Here is a 14,803-nt window from a genome sequence, read left to right as displayed (position 1 = left end):
GAGTGTCGTAGTACGAGTGTAGATCGCATGCACTCTTAGAAGTAATGTTTATCAAAGGGTATTGTAGTGCATACGTAGCTCAAATGTACTTCTAGACATTGATGTCTACAAATGTGTAGGAGTGTGTTATAGTGCAAGACGTAACTCAACTATACTCATAAACTATTAGAACTTAGGAAAATAAGTTCTAAGTTTAGTGATGGTACCACATGCATTAAAGTAGAGGAGAAGTGCATTTCATAAGAATTCTTGTATATGTTATGTAATGTTGTATGATTCTGTGTAATATTGTAAGAATTGTGTAACTGTTGTGTATTATGATGATGCTGCCTTTTTTTTGTTATTATACCATGTATTTTTGTAGAATGTATTCTTACCTCTTTGTTTCTTTGTTTTCTAATGTGAATTTATATGTAGAGTATTCCCAGGTCAAGACAGAGGAGTAGTCGTTTAGCAGTACCTTATGGAAGATGGTGAAGAAGCCCACTTCATTAGTTTTCCTTTATGCTTATGTTTTCCTGAACTATTAAGTTAGCTAGTTGGTTGAATTTGTAATAAGACTCTGATATTGTGACATCGGGGTTGAGATTCATATTTTTGGAATTTTTATGTTTGATTTTATGTTTTAATCAAAGCACTCATTTATGAGGAAATTTTTAGTTATTTATGTTAATGTACGCCCTTTTGATTTTATAACCACTTATTTCGCAATGTATGTTATATTATAAAGAATTTTTTATTGGGTTTAGGGTGTCACAACATTCAATAAAGTCACTAAATATCTCTGATCAAGCAGTTTGTCTGATGATGGTGTATATCTTGAAGAGTTATCTCAAGTCTCATGAGAAGATGATTCAAGGTTTTAGTAAAATGCTAAAGTCAAAGCTAATGTGGCATGGAACCAAAGCTTCAATGTTGTGAAAGAAAGAAAGTGTGATAGTTCCCCGAGTCTGTGTCGAGTTATTGGTGTATATAAAGGTATAAGAGTAACTCTCGACTTTACTAAATAAAATCACACACACGCGCACACTCTCACACACACTTTCAACCTTTTGAAAAGCCTTTCTCTTTTATTAAAATCACCAAAAAAATGTTTTTGTACCTAACTAATTGGCTAAGAATTAAACATATTTATTATAAGTGCATTTTTATATTGTATAATTGATTAGCTCTTAGGAGTAATCAATTATCTCTTTTTGTAATGCCTCATAATCAACTATTAGGGTTAATAGTCAATTAATAACAAATCTTTTGAAATACTTCCATTTTTGGACTTGATAATTGGTTATGCCACTTGCTTAATTGATTATCAACATTAAAAAGGCCCATGGATCTTTTCCTTTTAAAACCAATTTTTTTTCTTATAAATAGAGGGCCCATTTCTCATTTCTACACACCAAAAAATGTAATTGAAATACCCTTTTCTCACTCTCACCTCTCTCTCTCTCTCTCTCTCTCTCTCTCTCTCTTTATTTTCTCAGTTTTGCCTTAGTACTTTTGAGAGTAAATTTTATATTTGTGAGGTACTTGGGTATGGTGTAAGGGCAATATTGTAAATTCTCATTGGAAGAAATTTTGTTTTGGTTGTGAGATAAACCAAGTGAAAAACTCATGTTTAATGGTTAAGGTAAACTAATTAAGACCTCTATTTGGTTGAGCAAGTCTTTGTATTTAAAAATCTTAGTTGATTCGTAAGCTTAGCCTGTAGTTAAAAGCTCTCAGTTGGCTGCAAAGGTCTCTGTAGTTAAAACTATGTGTTGGTTAGGAAGTTAGCCATTGTAAAACTCCAATCCTTGCGTAAAGAGGTTCGCGGGCATAACCTGTTAAAAGCTCATATCATATGGAACCCTAAAGAAGGAAATCTTAGGGAGATGACATAGGTCACTTCATTAGACCGAACCTCTACAAATCTCTAGTGTTTTTCTCTCCTCCCTTAAATCTTTACTTTTTAGTTACTAATTTTGTTGCATTTTCATCTATTTGATTTTCTGGTTTCTGCAATCTCTTTCTTTTTTGTTTTGTAAAAGCTTTTTAAACTCTGCTTTTGCAAAAAGATTTTTATTTAAAAATGGTTTTTCAAATCCACAAAGTTCACTCGATCTTGTGTTTGGAGTTACTTAACCAACAATACTATGATGTGTCCTGTATAAGACAAAAATTTGCAAAATCAAAATATATATATATATATATATATATATATATATATATATATATATATATAGAGAGAGAGAGAGAGAGAGAGAGAGAGAGAGAGATAGAAGAGAGAGGAAGATAAACAAAAAGAGAGAGAGAGATCTTCCATCCTAATTCCCACAGCATTATGAAATCCTAGTTGTCACACATCTGTTGGATATGTGACTTCACACACAAAAGGGGGCGTTGAATTGTGTGTTTTAGAAAAATTTGGATTTGAAAATTTTTTAGAATTAGAATCAGAGTTTGAATTTTTGTTTGAAATATTCTAGACCTATGCAGGGGAGAATAAACTTGCAGAATATAAAATGCGGAAATATAAAGAGTTTAAGGAAAGAGAGAGACAACAGAAGTTATAGAGGTTCAGTCATAGAGTCTCCTCAAGAATTATTCTTGAGAGTATCCAATAAATTTAAGAGCTCTTAGTAGGTGTAACTCTCGAACCCCCATATACAAAGAAAAATGAATTTTGTGGTTAACGTCCAACCAAACAACAAACATGGGAGAGAATCAGTGAGTCTTCCGTCCAAATGATGGATTGAAGCGGTTAGTTTTCAAGTTTCAAACAATGATTATATCGCGGGTTGATCTTGAACCTTGAGAGCTTTTAACATCAGGCTGAGCTCGCAAACTGAAACTTGGTTTTATATCAGGCTAACCAAGAACCTATGAGATTTTACCACCGGGATGATCTCGAACCAAAACACGCTTTTATCACGGATGAGCTTGAACCTAAACTTGGTTTTATCATGGGCTAACCAAGATCCTAAACAAAGACTTAATCTCACAATCCCCAAACAAAAGCTTTTCACGGGATTAGATTCGAAACCAAACAAACAATCCCTAAATAGACAAAATGTTCAACCAAGGTAAAAATAAACTTCGTTGGTGATTTTAAAAAACTATCCTTCCATAATTATAACTTCCTCACACGCAAAATGACTTTCCATAGAAGCACCACAACTAAACTTGTAATTTGGACCAAAGGGTGTGGCATACTTGATTTTAGGTCAAACCATCATTCATTAACTTGTAATTTTTTAATATTTTTTTGCATACAAAGGCTCCATGATGAACAAATGAACACCAAATGAATTAAATTTGACTGGCCCTTGATTAATCTTGACGATTTCTTGAGAAATGAGTGAAACTGGCATGGAAATTAATCACGAATCAAACTTGAATAACTTGTGAAAATATGCACCAAACATAACATTCTCTTTATCAAATAAGGTTGAATGAAGCTTAACATGCATATGGCCTAAGATTATAGGTTATACCTTCATGAAAAGTCCATTTGATCAATAGTTGACCACCATTTTGATCAATAGTTGACCACCATTTTGACTTTGAGGATCAAAACCCTAATTTGGAAACCATGCTTGATCTTTGGGAAAACTTCTACCACAAACCAAGTTACTTTGAGTCTTTAACCATCTTTGAATATAAAAAAGACCCTTTAGGCATTGAACAACTCTCTTTCTCTTTGATTTCCAACCCTACCTTGCATAATAAAAAAAAAGGAGAAAACAACAAACATATTTTTGTATTTTGGATAAAGGTTAACAAAGTTTTTTTTTTTGACAAGAAAGGTTAACAAAGTTAGATAATAAAACATAATTCAAATAAAGGTGCAAAAAGAAACACAAAGGTACTTTGTGATCTCCCATAAAATATAAACCCAAGGACTAAAGAGATAGGAGAGTTTCATGCTTGTGATCTTGGTTGAATGTAAATGAATGATAGGTGGAATCTCAGGGGGTATAAATTAGGGTATGACAAATGTTCATCCCTAAATTTTTCAGAACTCCCATAATGTCTCAAATAAAAAAAATCCTTCGTGTACTCACCTTAAAATCGTCCCCTGGACAGGCATCAAACCTCGAATTTCACCATAAACGAACCATTCATAAGGATTAGAGGAATCCAGCGAAGAACCCTAACTTCACCAAACCAAAATTGAAAAAAAAAACCTAAGTTCATTCAATCAGGATAACACGAGGCTCAAACAATTACACAAAACCATAAACAAAGAGGATGAGAGAAGTTTGGGAAGATTTACCTACCAGTGACACTCTGATGGTGGATGTGACGACAAGCTCGAGAATACCAGAGGAGAAGAAGCTCCAAATGGTAATAACTCAATCCTTTAACCTCAAGTTAATCTCTCTTTCTTATTCTTTGGGGTTCTTCTTCTTCTTCTTATTCCATTTTGATTTTCTTTGGAATTTCTTTAAAATCCTATCAGGTGATAGGTATTGTTGCTAATGTCGAAAAATTGAGAGATGAGAGAGTGTTGAAGGTAGAAGGAGCTTAGCTCGCACCAATTGAAGCTTTGAGAATTATCTTCAATGCTTTCTATGTGTGAGCGTATGAGTGAGGGTGAGGTTATCAGTGATTGTAAGGTTGAGATAGGATGAAGAAGGTTCAGAGGTTCGTCAGGGATGAGATTGGAGTTGGATATGGAGATTGATGAGAGGTTGGAGGTGAATTTCAGAGATAGAGGAGAGAGAGAGAGAGAGAGAGAGAGAGAGAGAGAGAGAGAGAGAGAGAGAGAGAGAGAGAGAGAGAGAGAGAGAGAGAGAGAGAGAGAGAGAGAGAGAGAGAGAGAGAGAGAGAGATTGAAGAAGGTGGTGTGAAAGGTTAAAATAGTGATTATGATGTGTGTCCTTGATTTGAGAGTGAGGGTTTGTTATATAGATGCTAGGTTCAGAGGGTGAAGGTCTAGGATTAGGATTTGAGTTTGCATCTAGGTCTAGAGTTAGTTGGATCAAACTCACTGAGTTTGATCATAACTCAGTCGGTTATGCCTTGACTCAGTTGGTTACGGTTCAATTGAGATTGAAGTTATTTCCCTCTTTTGAATCAATGGATGATGGTTAGTGAGTTTAGAGAAAAAGAAAAATATGTTACAATTATGTTATGCCTTAGTTTTCAGTTAATTGTTAAGTTAGTGAAGTTGGAAGTTGTTAGTAAAACTGTTAGGTTGTTAGTAGGTTCGTTAGGTAAGTTAGAGGTTTAAAAAGTTGTTAATATTAGTTAATGAGTGTAAGTGTTATTTTGAATGTTAGCTAAATATGATGAATCTGCTAGTTAGTGTTGGTTAGTAGTCAAGTTAGTTAGTTATAGTTGGACTGTTAGGACTAACTGTAGGTGTTTGACAATCATGTGAGTTAGAAAATTGAAGTTGGAATTGTTAGTAACTACTAGTTATAAAATTGTCATGAATATCAATGTATGGTTTGTGTATGTGGGTTCAATAAGCATGTTTTTGAATTTGTAACGCCTGTATGTAATGTTGTATGTATTGTTTTGAATATGTTTGCAATATGCTGATGATAATAGGGTTGGTCAGAAGGATGTGTGTATGCATGATATTTAAACTTGGCTCATGTTTGAAGCATATTGATGCTTGGTTTTGAAGTGGCTGACTCTTCCTATCTGTACATGCTTTGCAAGGATTTTGTGAATGTATGATTTTCTAATGCCTTTGTTTTGTCACAAGATTTTTATATAATTTTAGCTTGGTGAATTTGGTAGAACTGTAGGCATGAGGAAATGCATGTTTATGGGATTTGTGATAATGTGTTTGGCCTATAATAGATTTAATGGATTGATTTGTAAGTTCCACATTCAATGCTTCATGAATTAGAAGTCAAAATCTCATCCACTTAATGATTGCAAGAACTTGAAAATTGACACCAATGAGATACAACCAAAATCAATCTCAAGATAGACTTTGGTCAAAAGTCAACCTCCCCTGGTTGACTTTAACCAAAAGTTAACATTTTTGTAAATAGCTTCCAAATGCTTCTTCCACGGCAATATGCATCAATAATCTTGTTTTCTCTTGAAAAATAGATGTTTCTAAAACCTTGGGTCAAAATCCAAAAATGTCTATGACAGTCTTCTTCAACTAAACATCAAGATAACATATTCCTTGACTCAATAGCATCAATTTCAGTGACCATCTTGTACCTTAATCAACAAAAAGAGAACCAATCATACAAGAATCATCTGATCAACACATTGATAGCTCAACCATTGAGAGGAGGTCCATGATGATTGTATGATTAAACCTTAATTCAAATCACCCTAAGTTGTAGTGAACTTGACAAAACCCAAACATAGGGAAATAAACCATAATTCCGGACCATTAAAATCCTTTGATAGAGCATAGATTTGTATGAGGATAAGAAGGAAGTTTGTCGCCTCAGTTTTTTTGTGGGATGCGAACTGACTCTTCTTTTATTTTTGAGTTGTGAAAATCAGAGAGTCGCCACCGACTTTTATTTCATCCAATTAAGGAAAGGTTTATAAAAGAAACAGAAAAAGACCTTAAAGAGATTTTGGGTTCGGGGATAGGCTATACAAAGGGAAGGTGTTAGCACCCTTTGTATCCATGGTTATCCATGGGCTCTTAATTGCTTAGCTCACTTGTTTGAATTGTTTGTTTTGCTTGAAATGCTTGTATGTGGTTTTAAATATTTTGTAAAGAATTAACTTTGTAATGATCCTTGTGCGGATGTATACGAAGTGTTTATCTTTCGAAAGATATTTTGATGGTTTGAAAAAAGATTTTTTTAACTTCGTAATAATCCTTGTTTGGATATATACAAAGTGTAGTCTTTTTTGAAAGTTTGTTTTGAAAAAAATAGTGATGTGTAAGAACTTTTGTTGTTTTTGATTGAGCAAGCAATTAGGAGGTATACCCTAAGTTTATAAGGTTCTTTCCTATTTCTTTAGAAAATTTTCCTTGACTGGATACAGAAGAAAAATTTGAATTGTATTTGAAACAGTAGAATTGATTTTGAAAAGAGTAACAGAAGGATTACCCTAAGAGGTGCAAGTGTGATTGTGTTTTGTTTTCAGATATGTTATCTTTGAGATTAGTGATCTAGCGCTTCAATTTTATTCTTGTCATACACACAGTTTTATATGTACAGGAATTAAAGTGCAGGAATGTAAAATGCGGAAAGTAAATCTACGCTATTACATCGATTGTGCGAGAAATGTAAACTACGCTATTTACATGAATTTGACAACCTATACATTTATCTATGAATTTAAATAGCAATAAGATAAAGGGAAAATATTTTTGGATTTTTGGATGGTTGATTTTAATTAAGATTAATGCATAATTAATTTAGTTAAAAGGTTAAGAATTAGAAATAAAATTTAAACCTAAAAAATTAAGTCTAAAACATGTTTAAATTGTTTGTTAATTAATTTTAGAATAAAATTAATTTTTTTGTGATTTTTGAAATTGTTTTTGAAATTATTAAGTTAATTAACATATAATTATACAAATAATTATACACATAAATTAAACTTAAAGATAAAAATATTCTAATTATGTACAAAATTAGTTCATGATATGTAAACTTAATTTTATAAAAAGAAAATATTTTTTTTCTGATTTTTTGATAGGTTAGGAATAATTAAAAGATAAATATATAAGTATTATCTAATTTATTAAACAAAATATTTTAATTATTAAGAAAAATAAAATATTTTTGTGTCAAAAATTAATACAACATTTTATCACCCTAAAAATATTTTTTTCATATTTTTCTGATTTTTTAGACTATTTTTAAATAATTTTGCAAAAGAAAATTAAATAAAATAGAAAATATAAAATATTTGATCAGGTGTGGTTGGCTAGTGTGTCCATGGTATGGACAAACAAAGCGTGTGCGTTGGATGAAGTGATCAGATGCATCTGATGGTGACCAGAGCGAGGGAGTATGCCACGTACGTACGCTGCAAAACACAGAATCAAAATTTTAAAAATAATAAAACGCGCGCGCCCTCTGGCCAATGGGAGGGAGCCTCGTCTCATATTCTTCCTCAGAAACACTTATTACACCGCTCATTTGCATGGAGCTGTAAAAAAGCTCTAATCTTTCACACCTGTGCAACACGAATAGGGGTTAGACGCAAAAGGAATTTGGCGCGAGGTCATGGTTCTATTGCAAATGTTCCACTGATCACAACCATGGCCTTAGCTTGGTCTAATTTTGCCTTAAACGAAAAACCCCAAAATAGAGCTCAAGAACCCTAAAATGGTAACTTCGTGAATACGTGACCAAACCTTAATTAACTATCCAGAAACGATCAGAACAACAAACCAAACTCAAATATATGATTACATCGTGTTAAATATGCATGTATGATTATATTTTTGTAGGTTTTTGTTTGAACAAATCGTGGGCTTTTAGTGCTTGGTTCAAGGTGTTTTGATTGCTGGAAATGATTGGAATAGTTTCAGAATTACTTGAGGATTGTGTTTGGATGATTATTTGCACTTGAATCTAGCTTAAACTCAAAATTCGAATTTTAAATTTCTTTGAAATTTTCAAGTGTGATACAAGTATGTTTCTGGTTCAGAATTCGTGTGTCCTTGATGCTGATGGACTCAAGCTATTATATAGGCAAGATTGAGTGCTTAGAACTTAAGCAACCATGCTTTTCTTCCATACTTGAGTGCCTTTGAAATTATGAATTTTTTATGAATAAAAGCTTTGAAAATTTTGGCCATGGCTTCAATTTTCTTCAACCCTCTTGCCATAGGTCTTCTGTACCTCTATGCTTCAGAATTTGGATCAAACTTGGTGACTCATGCTAAAGACAAAGAATTGGATCATTATCTTGGATCATTTCTTTTTTAATTTAACTTTAAATGAAGTAAAATTAAATCAAAAAAGAAATAAAAATGTCATGGGCCTAATGTTGGTCGTGGGTGGCCTTAGACATTATTAGGGACATGTTTGGATCACAAATGCTTGGGCCCTTTTGAAAAAAAACAAATTTGATCAATGTTGGTTTCGTGCATTTTCCCATAAAATGACCAACTTCAACAAAGCATAACTCCCTCAATTTTGATCATATGAAGGAGTTCTTGTACTTTTTAGAAACCTCAAGATGTCCTCTACAAGCTACTTTGGAAGCTTTTTTGCATTTGGAGAAGTTATCTTGATGTTATGGGCTTTGACAAAAAACTGCTTTTTGTTGACTTTGAAAATGACCTATAATGTCTTGGCTCATAATACCCAAATGGTAAATCCAATGACCATGGGACCAATTTCATTTGAAAGATAATTGAATTTCCTTCAAAATAAGCTTTGGTTGGAATTTTTCAGATGAGCGAGGAAAGAGTTATGGCCGGTCAAAGTTCAGTTGACTTTTTAGGAGAAAACCCTAATTTTGAAACTTAGAGTTTTGTTGATTTCTGAACTTTTCTTGATGAATTATGATCAACCATTGATCAAATGATGAATCTTTTGACAAAATATGGATGTTGACAAAAAATTGCATTTTTGACTGTCTGTTGACTTTTCGGTCAAACTGGTCGTCTATTGACTGTTTGAGCTGTTGACTGTGCGTCCGAGCGAATCGAAGTTTGAAAATTTGTCTGGTGGTACTTTGAGACATATGGATATCCATGAAATCCATTTGAGGTCTCAAAAACTCGTTCTCCTGCAAAAAAAACAAAAACCCTAGTTAGGGATTGTTTGTGTAGGAGACAGTTAGGCGTACCTGATTTCTGTGCAGTGTTGAGTCTCTGTTGATCATGTGATTATCAGAAGACTTCTAGAACAAAAATCTTGGAATTTTGAAATGCAAAAGATTGATTTGACTGATGGTACAAACACGGAGAATCGTGCTGTCAGCGGGTTTGACTGTTAACTGGCTGTCTGGGTATTAACGTAACAGTTAAAGTGAAAACTTAACGGTTAAAGTTAATTTTTTCTTTTTGTTTTTGTTGTGTTAATGGTGAAAAATTATTTACATGATTTGTTAGAGAAAACAAAAACATAATAAAGAAATAAAATATATTGTACACGATCGAAATTACCGATAATAAAATTGAAAAGGATTTAATGCACAGAAATAAATATTTAACTAGCAATAAACACACATTATATTATCTCGATATTTAAACGACGGTACAACAGATAGTACAATATTTAATACTGACAGTACAAATATTACATAAAAATATAGCGAACAGTACAACAAATATAATGAACGGTACATTATTTGAAAGCGAAAGATACGACAAACTTTAAGTATGACGATTAAAAATCCATGCTATAAACAACAGTATATAGATGTATGGGAGTGTAAACATCCCAGGTCCGTATTTTTCAGGACTATGCAGACAGAAAAATGACATGATCACCACAAAAACAGTGATGACCACAAGAAAAAACGTATCCACCCACTTTGCCATTTTTGCCGGGGAAGAAGAGGAAGTGATTAGGAGATAGTATGATAGAAATTTTGGGAGATGAGTGAAATTTGATGCGAGATTTTATGGAAAAAATGAGGGGTATCTATAGAGTGAAAAGAGGGATGGAGACGTTGGGGAATGAAGTGGTACCGTACAAAAAGGAAAGTTTGAATGATAGTAGGTTTGAAAAAAAATACATGGTAGGTGTCATACCCCCAAATTTTCCCGTTTATTCTTACGACTTTCTAATTGAGGTGTGTTGCCTTCCTTTAGGGTCTCTATTCCTATAGGGGTGTATGTCCAATTAATGGGCTTAACGTTTTGATTATCAAGCCCCTTCTTAGAAACCTTTTAATTAAAGGTTGGGGGTGTACCTTCTCTTGTTGAAAGTCTTTTAGGTTCGATTAGGTTCTAGGCCCATTATAAATAAAACCATGATATATTTAAATTATGTGTATATATTTAGGCAATATTTAGTTAATCATTTTAATATAATTTTTAATGGTTTTAATTAGGGTTATTATTATTCTTGTTAATAGCGTGGTTATTGTTAGGATTACTACTTCAGCATTAAGGATATTAGGATTAGAATTACTAATATTATTCTTAATATTGGTTTTAATTAGTGTTAATATTCAGAAATGGTGCTATTATTATTCAGTAACGGGTTGATGTCACGAAATGGGCCAGAACACGCTAACGGGTCTGGGACCAAATGGATCACGCGGGTCACCAAGGGAGTGGACCGGGTCAAACCGACCCGGCCACTATTCATCATCTTCTTCCACGCGAAACCCTAACTCCCACCTCCATCAGCGGCGCCGCCCCACACAAACCCTAATCTGATCAAACGCCCAAGCCCAAGATTGAATCAAATCTTCAAACGAGATCAGATCCCAGCAATTAACAGAATCAGAGCTCAATCAAATCTTAACATAAATAAAAATCAATTTTTTTTGTTATTAATATGAAACGAATGTTACAATCAATTCAAAATGAATCTTAAATCTAAATCAAATAACCTAAATCTAATCTAACATTTCCTAAAAAAGATCTAAATCCTAAGAGTATAAATTTACAGAAGTTGTAAGAAGAAAGGGGGGGGGATTTTGGAAACTTGAGGAATCTTTGCGCCGCCGTGAACGAAGCTTTTGAGCACCTGGATCTTCATCTTTGATTACCTGCGAACACGAAAGACGAAGGGGATTAGATCGGAATCTGGAGCTAACACGATCCAGAAATTGAAGACGCAAGGTAACGTAATCGCGACTTAGCTTAAGATTGATTGTTGAATCATTGCATGTTCGCGTTTTTGTCTTGATTGAATCTGGGTTTAATTGGGGTCAGGGTTCTTGTGTTTGGGAGTTAGGGTTCATAGGTTATGTGTGTTTCTGCGTGTATCGATGAAGGTGAGGTCGGGAGAAGATGAAGATTGTAACAATCTTCATCTGGGTTCGTCTTTCTGGGTTCGGTTAGGAGGTGTGTCTGGGATGATGATGAATATTCCGATGAATATTCATCGGAAACTGGGTTTCTAGGGTGGTTCTGGGGACGGAGTAGGGTTGCGGATGGTGGCCGGAGGTTGTCTTCTGGATTTTTGTTAGAGGATGAGGGAGAGAACGAGAGAGATTAGAGAGAGAGAGACGAGGATAGAGAGAGAAAGAACTCAGGATTATGAAATTGAAAATTGGCTTTTTGTGATTAAACATGCCCTGGCCGTCGGATGATCAACACGTGGCCAAACTATGGCCATCTGTTAGCGTACCTGGACATGATCCAGTGCGCTCTTCCTCTCGTACACCCTCTTCCAACGACACATGCAGACTGTTTGCTCAGTCTATGTCCAAATCTGACGCTTCACATCTGGTACTACACCATACCCCATGCGCCTGCACCACACCTAATCTAACGGACTCCCAAAAGCTAGTGGGCTCACCCCTTTAATAATAACACCCTCCAAATTACTACCTCTTAACAAAACGCACCTCCCTATAGAAAACTAAAAAAATAAAACTTAATTAATTAATTTTGTGAAATTTTAATTGTTTAATTGTTTGTTTTCTTTTGATGATTTAATCTAATTTTCTCCTCAAACCGACTAAATCTATTTGTCGCAGTAGACGAGAAATAGTCTTTTTGATTATTTAATAATTTAATTAATTCTTACTAATTCTCTCCTCGAACCGACTAAATCTATTAGTCGCTTTAGACGAGAGATAAAAAATACATAAAATCGAAAACATATTTAATTTGCTGCCCGCGACGATCAATCTATCGATCTGAGTAACCAGCAATGCTCCTTAATCCGTTAGCTATACTGACCAAATCTATTGGTCACCGCATCTAACGGTGCCATATCAAATCAGGGTTGTATGCCAAACCTCTAAAACACACTAAACCACGATACTACGGATTTTCATCCTTTCAACTGCGATTTTCAAATCATAACTTCTAAAACTACGATAGGCCATTCAAAAAGCCTTCAAACACCTCCATAATCAATTCTAAGGCGTACAACCCTGTGCCCGAACTACGTTGACTCTGATTCTCCCTAAGGAGATACGTAGGCACTTGGATAACCAAGGCGAGTCCCCTTCCCTAAAATCTCAATTTTTCCCCTATTCACTTCCTTAGCTATAAACCTCAATTTTAGCCATAAACCTTTATCTTTAGATACAAACCTTAGGAAAGGGTTGAGGGTGCCTAATACCTTCCCTCAACCTGATTATAATAACTTACCCCGAATCTCTTAACTGCGTAGGGTTTCCTATTCGCCCTTCAGAATAGGTGGCGACTCTAAAACATTAATTTTTAGGGCAGGTTGCTACAGCTGGCGACTCTGCTGGGGACAAATCATCAATGGTGAATTATTATGCTCCTAAGGCTTGGCAGGGTTTAGGTTTGGCAAATTATTTAGGTTTGTGGCTAGCTATTAGGGTTTGGCTAGTTTGCCTAAATTAGGGTTTGGTTTAGGATTTAGGTTTTCCTTTTTTTAAATATTTAAATTTTTATTTATTTATTTATTTATTCATCTGCAATTTATTCATTTACGTTCAATTTAATTAAATATTTTTATATTTGTTATTTTATTGTATTCTGTTGGTGTTTACGGTGATTTCCGGTAAACAACCGCTAGTCCTCCAAACTATAATAAATATGATTTGGTTACTCGCAGGATCGACTAGATTGATCCTAGGACACATAGTCAATTAGATTGTTATCAATATTCTTTAGAACCATGTTCATGATTCGTTGTCTTCGACAAATGTTATTCGATTGAAAACATACACTTTTAGTGATGACTTGATTATATGTGATTATGACTTTAAAATGTAAACAACGCAGATAACGTAACATGCAATTCTGTTAAAAAGAATCTTAAAACATAAAACTGTTAAAGATCTTGAAAGTAAATAACATGAAAGTAAATAACATGAAAGTAAATAACATGAAAGTAAATAACATGAAAGTAAAGATACAGTAATGTAAATGACAAGAAGTAAGTAGAATGCAAGAATTTAAAGATATTCGAAAACGAAAAGCAATAAAAGATAATACTCATGTATTAAGATGGTGGTGTCATACGTACATTTTCTCAGCGAACTCGTTCTCGTTAACGCTTGATACTTGAGTAAATATGTGAGTGATTTGTACAAAATGAACACACGGAATTCTATCATAAAAACTCCTATTTATACTAGTTTCGACCATAACGGCCCTATGCTAATCCGCTGCCACGTTTCTCATAAGAACTTCCAGCGATGACATCTGTGAATAAGCAGTTACGCAACTATCTTCGAATTTCAAATCTTCCCGCCTGAGTCCATCTTCGACGCGTGGCAGTATGTTAATAACACTTACTAACAAACACGCTAAATAATAATACTTAAGCAAATTCATAAATTTTGTCTAAGTCTTCGAGGATATGTCCTTCCAATAGCTTTCAGTAGCCATCATCTTCATAAAAAACTTAGACATTTTTTACTATCGAAACATGGCCATCAGTAGCCATTTTATATTTCTCAGAGATGGTCATCAGTAACCACCTTGCCTTCGATCATACACTCCTTCGAAGCACATATATTTGTTCAACGAAATCTTCAGCTAACAAATTGCCCCCAATAAATGCCTGTTTCGAAGATCAACAGAAATAGGCGTTTTTTGCCATCATAAGATTTCGTCTCTTATTAAATTTTTGATAGTTCCAAGACTACTGACTAAACGTCATAATCATTGATAATCTCTGTTTCCGAAACGTCTTGTCATTCTCAAAATGTCTTCTCATAACTTACATTCCCACGTCCTTGACCTTACTTCCTGATTATTACTCCTATATACTAGGAGTAAAGCTGAATCTTTCGACCGCCATTGGAT

The sequence above is a fragment of the Vicia villosa genome, linkage group LG2 (genome assembly GCF_029867415.1).
Source record: "Vicia villosa cultivar HV-30 ecotype Madison, WI linkage group LG2, Vvil1.0, whole genome shotgun sequence".
Taxonomy (NCBI): domain Eukaryota; kingdom Viridiplantae; phylum Streptophyta; class Magnoliopsida; order Fabales; family Fabaceae; genus Vicia; species Vicia villosa.
The sequence above is the reverse complement of the archived record's forward strand: the minus strand, read 5'-3'. Positions refer to the sequence as shown.